The following is an 8969-nucleotide window of genomic DNA, read 5'->3' as shown; positions in this document are numbered from 1 at the left end:
CTTTCATACCTCGACGTTTTATTGCAATTTTACAACTATGATATCCCGCCATTTTGAAATAAATTCGAAGAAATCCACGACTGAAAGTCAGTTTTCCATACATGAAAAATTATATGATATTTTCAACAAAAGTCCGTTGTTTGCATCTTTTATAGTAAAACCAGTCAAGTTTGTGAAAAAAAAAAATGTTAAAATTTTACCGAGGAAATAGAAATTTTGTTAACGCCATGACATCACGAGGCTTTATTGCATGGGTAGCCATGCAATACAGCCTTAGGCGACATGAGTGTATTGTCCTAGACCAGCCAGTATTACACCCCTAGGTATGAAAGAAAAGATATGTATGTTCTGCTTCGTACCTTATCCGAATATAAATTATGTCATTTCTAAATATTTTAATTGAAATTAGAACACAAGACTGACATTCTTTTGAACGCTGTATTAGGCTGCTGGATTGGTATTAATGGACGAGTATAATGTACATGTCTGAGTCCCAAGTCTTTTTATGAAACCAAGCGAGCCACCCAACCTGAAAAATCCTGCAGTGCAGGTTAGCAGGAGGTGCACCAGCACTCAATGCTTAAGATTTCAAATGCTGGATTTAAGAAGGCCGCGAAAACAAAAATATGACCAAATAAGATAGTCCTTATATTTAACATGACCGAATAAGATAGTTTTTATTAAATGTTAACGAATAAGACAGTCTTAATTAAACAGTCTTAAAACGAATAAACATCCAGTGGACATCTAAGAAACATCTGTAGACACTGTATAAACACTGTAACCTCCAAAATAGGACATCTCCGTAAAGTTAGGTCCAATGTATGCTGGTCCTCTAGGATCCTACAGCAAGTTTAGAACATTGCAACTTATTTACACAGAAATCATTCCAAATTCTACAACAGAGAAAACATCATTAGTTCCTGCACAAATATAGACAATGTATGCATGCTGTCTAATCATTTGATATTTAAATCTCTGATATTTGTCAATAAAATTGTTTGAAATTGAACTCAAACACTTGCAACTTAAAACAAACATTCTGATGATTAAATTATAATAACTGTATATATAGAACTAGAAATCACACCATACATCTGGAATTTTATAGAAATCCAGAAATTTGCCATTTGTCCGAATGTCAATCAACAAGCCATATTTCTCACAGACTTCAGACCACTGTCATTCTAATCTTACCATGATCTGATAATTACGTACATTGTATTGAAATATTTTAAAGCTTTTAAGGATGCTCTGATGAATTTTTTTTTTTTTTTTTTTTTTTAACTGTTTTTCTAGTATAGATTTTTGGAAAAAGGAGTTCATATCAAAGTTGACAATGGAATAAAAAGAATATGATAGTCAGATAGTGTGCTTGGTTTTGAGCTTTTACATTGTATGAATCAGATACTTATTTGATGCGAATTGTGGCGGTGGCATTATTTAAAGTTCATTCTATACTGAAATATTATTATGAAAGACTAAGCATGTTAAATTTTTGCAGAACTTATACAATCCGAAAACAGGAAAAGAATATAGAATTTGAACTTGTATATATATTGCTCCTATACCTGTTAAATTTTGAAGATGAAAATATTTTTTGTTTTTTGGGGTATTTTTTTTACAATTTTCACAGATTCAGCGCTTCACAGAAAAAAGTGCAGTTCAAAAGAAAACAAGTTGTTGTTTCTAAAACAATCATGAAAATAGAGGGTCAGTGTGCTTGATTTTTTATGACGATAAAAAAGTTGTTATTTTTTTCAGCTACTTTTGTTAAAAATTATAATTATTTTTAGCTTCATTAAAATGTTAAAATGAAAACCCGATAGTTTTGAAACAAAATAATAAGCTTTATAGATTGTGGGACAGTACTTCGACAAAATATTTTCTAATTTAGAACGTTTACAATTTGTATAATAATATTGTGGAGACAGTGCCAATTGTACAAAATAGTTAAATTATCAAGAGACCCAGTGTATATGTACCACTGAAATTCCTATTTTAGATACTGATCTAGTACTGTATGGAACCTGCCTCAAAATGATCACTCATTGCACATTAAATTACCATGATACGGTCTCGCTCTAAAGAAAATTGAAAACAAATAAAGTTGATTCCTTAAGATGGCCGGTTCATGTCTTAACTTCATGATAAGGGAGACAACTTATGATAAGGGAGACAACTTATGGTTTGTTTTGTGTAGACGCTTGATTATTGACAGATGTATCAATGCAAGCTCTGCAAACTCTTGAACGACATACATTGTACATGTAATTATGCTGAACAGGGTGCATCTTTTGAAATTATTCATAAATTAAATGTACTTATTTCAAAATAACAGTTATAACCTCCATAATCTAAGTTTGTGATTTTTTGTTTATTGATTAAATGCTGTTATAAATTTAGGATTGAAAATATTGACATCTAGGTGATATTTAAAAGGAAGATAACTACTTAATTGAAAATCGTTATCAATGACATAATGTTATAACTCTTGCTACATCTTGGTCTTCTATTCAATGATTATTGTATTACCATGATTTTCCTGTTCTGGTCTACAAGACAGATGGTCATAATAGCTCAAACCAGTATTTGTAGAAGAATAAAATTTGAAATTAACAATTATTTCCAATCAAATATTTTCAATTTATTTTTTTTGTTTTCAATTAACTTACTTTATTTCATTAAACTAACAAATTAATCACTTAACAATAATATTCACAATTTTGAAATTTATGTATATATTATTAACTATAGAATATAGGAAAGAAGTCCTTAGAAGTGAGAATGTGAATTAGTAGTTTTAATGATAGGGTCAGTTCGTACGCGCCTCCCATGTCGGTCCAGTCTAGTCGTTTGTGTCCTGTCAGTTGGGAGGTTTTTTCGTCAATGTCTTGTAGAGTTAGTATAAGGATTAAAGAACTGTACTTTTCTATATTCTATAAAACAAAAATTTGGAAAACAAGTTACAGGTACTCAAAAAACAAGACATGATATCAGATAGTTTGTTTACTACAATGGCTATCTGCAGGAAATTTGGAAGATTATTCATTATAAGAATGATTTTCAAAAATATACTGGTTAATGCAAGAGCTAAAAATGATCATACTGGCTCTTATAGACTTAAACATCACATTAACAAACGTGTCTTTATTGTTATAATATAAAATTCTTCATTGTTTGGAAAATATTACTACATGTAATTGTATAATTGGAAAATAAAAGCAGAGAAAAGAATTTAGAATTTTATCTTCTGCAATATTAATATGATTATATTATAAAACTTAACATTATTTTTAAATTATGGACGTTTCTGTTTTGATGAAAAAGTAGGTTTTCTTCTTTTGAATGAATAAATGTGCTACAATGCTTCTTCCGAGTCTCCCTTGACACAAGCCCTTTTTTGACCCCTGGCCAAGACAACATAGTCTCTAAAGTGGTAAAGAGAGTGGGAGGACTGGTTTGACGTTGTCAGTATAATGTAAAAGGTTGGGTGTGCTTGTTTGGTATCTTTAGTGAGATGCTCCAGTGAGATAGCACTATAAAAAGTTACTAAATGGCACAACGCTTAACATACTGCAGCCTCCGAAAATTTGGTCTGTGTAATAAATATTTACAGCATGTTCTCTGTCTACAATAACTAATCTATTAAATTGTAATTGTATATTATTAACAAAGTTATTTATTCACCAATTACTTGAATATTCATTTGTCAATACCTCTATAATCTCTGACTGAATGTAACATAAAACAGATGTACTTACTACTACATGTTTAATAACAAAATTGTTTTGCAAAATGTTTTTCTCATAATTTTAATATAGCATATTATGCCTTTATTTACATACACATTATTATAATTACCTGAATGGAGCTCTGTTCATCACTAATGGCCACAATCAAGGAACGTCTGCCATCGGTTGTCACTATCCTGGTGGGTTGTCAAATAATTCCTGGTGGTTGTCTCTATCCTGCTGGTTCCCACTATCCTGCTTATTACGATGAAAAAAATTATAGTATAATAAATAAAACAAATTAATTAAAAAATAAAATTATTTTAATCATTATCATAACAATATCATAAAAAAAGCTCGCCTCTGGACGCTTGTTAATTTTAATTCAGGTTCCAGTTATACAATTACAATTCAAAATCATTGTGGATATTTTTCTTATAAAAAGACATTTTCCATTCTACAACATCTCTTCTGTCGTCCTGGATTTAGATGTCACTGGTTGGGATTGGGAATGGGGGTAGGGATGTTGGAAGGGCAAATGAAAAAATATTTAAAATTATTTAACATGATACTTTATTTTGGTCAGGATAACCTATATCGATCGTATTTTCCCAATAGAACTTTACAATTCATATACAACAAATGGTCCCTATCGAGGAATGTTTGCCATCGGTTGTTGCTATCCTGATGATGTCACGGACTCATTATCCTGATGGTTGTCACTAATCTGATGGAGATATCCTTTTGAGATACTTACCATTTTTGGATTGCCAGCAAAAGTCTCCAAACTATGCTGGAGCTGCCCATTGGGGAGAAGTAGTGAAAACAATCAGTATGGTGGAAAACATATATGTTGATTTAAACCAGTGAATACAATTGTTTATTGTTGAAGTTTCTATCAAAATTCATAGTTACTATTAAATTCCTTGTCTTCTTTTTGAGAAATAACATGAACAATAATTACAATTATTGTTAATGGACAAAAGGACGGACGAACCTGGACCACAGATAAATAGTATAAAGCTTGTAATTATAACAACATTCTACATAATAAGAAATAGAATCATCTTATAAATGACCACATTACAAGTGATGGATTAGAAGCAAGGAAGACTTACGAAAAATATATAGAATTTACCAGAAAGGATATGTTCACCAAATCTTACTGTTATTAGCAGAAAATGATAATTCAGTTTTTACCTTAGAAGTAAAGTACACTAGATAGATATATCCTACCTGTAATTATGATCTGTTTACCAAATTCTTTTGAACTCAAATATCAGCCTCAAACATCAAGCCGCGGACAAAACTGAAGAAAAAAGATGAACAGTGAATTGACAATGAAATTGATTTTTAGCAATTATCATATATTAATTACTGAAATGGTATTGATCAGTTTTTGTTTTATATTTAGTATATATTTGGTAATCTCTGCTGATTAGAAAGAAACAGAGGATATTGATATTAATCAAGGGGAGACAATCCCAGACAGAAACAGATTCAACCTTAATAAAAATATAGAAATATTTAGTGTTGCATGGAGGGAACCTCCACAGCCCTTTTGTTTACAAATAAACAAAGGTGTTTGCATCTCAAGAAAAACATAGATAAAGTCTAAGGAAAAAGTGTATTATGTAAACCGTCACATCACAACGCATTATTTGTCACACCCTACCTGCTGATCTCAGTACATATATAGGACAATGACAACCTGAACACTGGTTTTGATTTTTAAGAAGGTCACCTCACATATTTATCATCTGAAACTTTTATATTTTTATTTTTGATTTGATTAACTTACCTCCCCCATGTCAGAAACGAATTTTAACCAAAAAAACAGAGAATATTAATATCAATTAAGGGGGGAGACAATCTAAGACAATTCAACATGAAACGTTTAAGTACGCTCTTCATGAAACAACTCGTCTGTGTCCAGTCGGCATTCATTATTGGCTTTGAATGCCAACTGAAACTTAAAGATCTTCAATTCTTAATTCAGATATTCATTATAATGATTCTAACATCAATGACTTCCATCACATTATTTTTAAACTGAATAATGTATTTGATAATTGGACCACACCTTTGTGTCAAACATGTTCATTTTAACAAGTTTCATTTTCCCTCCATTTTCACCTGTGCTTTGTTCATTGACATTCCTTCGTTAATGTCATTTTCACATTTCCTAACCCATTTCTCCTCATTAGCAAGATCTGACCTACCTCATTTTGGTAACAAAGGATTCTTGTTCGTTATTTTTTCCTTCCTTCGAATTTTTCCGCTTCATTTGGCACTGGAAGGCAACTTTCAAGCCTGGACTTGTGGATTTTGGTCACAGGTGCCCCAATGGTAATCCAGGCGGACTTTTTGTGATGACAGTTCCATTTTCTGATTGAAGGACAAAGGTTCTACAGCAATCGCACAGTCAATTCAATGCAGTTGTCCCCAACAGCACAGCACTACCTTTAAAGTGTCTACGTTAACTATAAAGTCGGAAAGAGTTGCCGATAATTACGGGGACAAATTACCTATTTTCTGTCTTTCCGTCTAGAAAAGTAATCCCGCCCTATACCAGAACACTCTAGTAATTGTACGTTTATCCTTTTGGAGCGATCGCCGCTGTTAGAGACAAAAACGATGAAAATTGATTACGATTGTCATAGAACCATTTTTCAATCAAATCCTGATGGTTGTCACTATCCTGATGGATCAAAAAGGCCCAGATGCTGGATCTGTTATTTGGGTCAAAATAGTGATATCATTAGTATGGTTGTAAACATATGATTTAATAAAAAAGGACCAGTCAATGCATTGTTGTCTATTTTTTATAGTTAATGTTCTATTAAAAATGTGAAGTTTTTTGTTTTATTTTTCTTCTTAAATACTTCATTTTAACCTATCTTTCCTTTTCCAAATGTTCTAGACCTAAATGCCAACTTAAATATTTGATGTATCTTGTCTAAAGGAATGTTTTCATTGTAAAAGAATTTTACCAAACTTCTCTTCCAACCATCATAGGTGTGGAGTGGAATGGATGTTGGTTGGGAGTGAAGAGGGTAAGGGAGGGGGACAATTAGCACACGGGCAATATCACTGCAGTTTAGTTTCACAATTCAAATATAACTTTTTCATTTGAGTTTTAATAGTAAATTTACCTGGAATGGAGCTGCTGTTCGTCATTAATGGTCACTATCAAGGAACGTCTGCCATCATTTGTGTCTATCTGGTGGTTGTCATAATCCTGTAGCTACCATTGGGTGAGAAATAGTGAAAACAAATCAGTATGGTGGAAAAACATATATGCTGATTTAACCGGAGATTACATTGTTTATTGTAATAGTTCCTATCAAATTTGCTAGTGTAACTATCAAAAATCCTTGTCTTCTTTTTGAGATTAAGTATTATTAACAATAATTGTTAATGGACAAAAGGGACTGACAAAAACGCTTGACCACAGATGAAAAGCAAATATGAACAGCGACTAACTGATGATGGTTTTCACAAAACATGCAACATTTGCAATAGAACTGAAATTAATTATACAATTTTGATAATGATAGTTTTATAGGGAATATACCTTAATTAAGCTCTGCTACTTACTAATGGTCGCTATCATGGAACCATCGGCTATCGGGTGTCACTGTCACTTTCTTCATGGTATCGCTATCCTGAAAATATGAAATTATTTGAAACAATTATTACATAGGCTGATTTTTTATTTACATTTTATTTACAAATTTTTTTTTCTTTTTTTCTTTTTTATTTTTTTTTTTTGTGTTTTTTTTGTTTTTGTTTTTTTTTTTGTTTTTTTTTGCGTTTTTTTTCTTTTTTTTGTTTTTTTAGTTTTTTTCTTTTTTCATAAAATTTTTTAATACCCCAGAACATTTGAAGACTGCCAAGGTTGGGGCCTTGGGGTCAGCCTTTTTAAATATAAACAGATGTCCCCGTCGCAGGGGGGCTTTCATTCATCACACATTGACATTATAACGACTTCTCTTCTTTCTGTCTTTCTTTCTCTTTCTTTTTCTTTCTTTCTTCTCTTTCTCTCTTTATTTCTTTTTCTTTTCTTTCTTTCTTCTTTCTTTCTTTACTTTCTCTCTTTCTTTCTCTCTTTTTCTATAAACAGATGTCCCCGTCGCAGGGGGGGCTTTCATTCATCACACATTGACATAATGAGACATTCTCTCTTTCTGTCTTTCTTTTCTCTTCTGGCTTCTTCTTTCTTTCTCTCTTTCTCTCTTTCTTACTACCCTCTTTCTCTTTTCATTCTTTCTCCTCTTTCTCTCTTTCTTGCTTTCTTTCCTTTCTTCACCATCTTTCTTTCTTTCTCTTTCTTTCTATCAAACAGATGTCCCCTCACAGGGGCAGGGGGGCTTTCATTCAACACACATTGACATTAGAGACTTTCTTTCTTTCTTTTTTTCTTTCTCTCTTTCTTTTCCCTCTTTCATCTTTCTTTCTTCCTCTTTTCTATCTTTTCTTTCTTTCTTTCTTTTCTTTCTTTTTTCTTTCCTTTCTTCTTCAGTTTTCTTTCTTCTTTCTGCTGTTTCTTTCTCTATTCTTTCTTTCTTTTATCTTTCTTTATATATCTTTCTTTTTCTTTCTTGTTTATCTTTTCTTCTTTCTTTCACTCTTCTCTTTTTCTTACCTTTCTTTCTTCTTTTCATTTTCTTTCTTTTTAAATTACTGCTGCACTTTTATACTTTCTTTCAATCCTTTCTTTACATACTTTGGATTCTGACAACTTTCGTATACTTCCTGTCGTTCCTGGATTTAGATGGCATGTGCGTGGAATGAGGGAATTATCTGAGCGAATATCACGATTTCCGGCGGGGCGGGCGGGGAATGTGGGATATAATTTCCCTTTAAATTTGGGGCGGGGAAGGAATTAATCTAAGTGATATCCACATTTCCTTAAATGGGGCGGAGCAGGGGAGGTGGGGCGGGGAATGCGCTGGGGATTATCAAAATTATCTAAGGATATGGAAACACATTTCCTTAAATGGGGCGGGGACAGCGGTCGGGGCAGGGGGAATGACGGGTAATTAATTGGTTAATGCGGATATCATCAAATTTCCTTAAATGGGGCGGGGAAGGAAGGGGGCGGGGAATGCGGGGATTTATCTTTTTAAAGGATAGCACATTTCCTTGCTCTAATGGGGCGGGGCAGCGGTGGGGCGGGTGGGATAGCCGGTAATTATCTAAGGATATCACAGGTGTTCCTTAGAATGGGGC

At 32.7% G+C, this 8969-nt stretch overlaps 1 long non-coding RNA gene across 1 annotated transcript; it reads right to left on the bottom strand.

Moving 5' to 3' along the window:
• Window positions 1–424: 424 nt before the first annotated feature.
• On the bottom strand, window positions 425–3971 carry LOC138313771 (uncharacterized). The gene is made up of 2 exons (XR_011207258.1): window positions 3865–3971; window positions 425–843 (listed from the first exon to the last, which is right to left on the bottom strand). It is a non-coding gene; the product is annotated as an uncharacterized lncRNA (long non-coding RNA).
• Window positions 3972–8969: the final 4998 nt, after the last annotated feature.

This window comes from Argopecten irradians, unplaced genomic scaffold (genome assembly GCF_041381155.1).
Source record: "Argopecten irradians isolate NY unplaced genomic scaffold, Ai_NY scaffold_0912, whole genome shotgun sequence".
In the NCBI taxonomy this organism is placed as follows: domain Eukaryota; kingdom Metazoa; phylum Mollusca; class Bivalvia; order Pectinida; family Pectinidae; genus Argopecten; species Argopecten irradians.
Note: the sequence above shows the minus strand (reverse complement) of the source record. Positions and strands in the feature narration are given on the sequence as shown.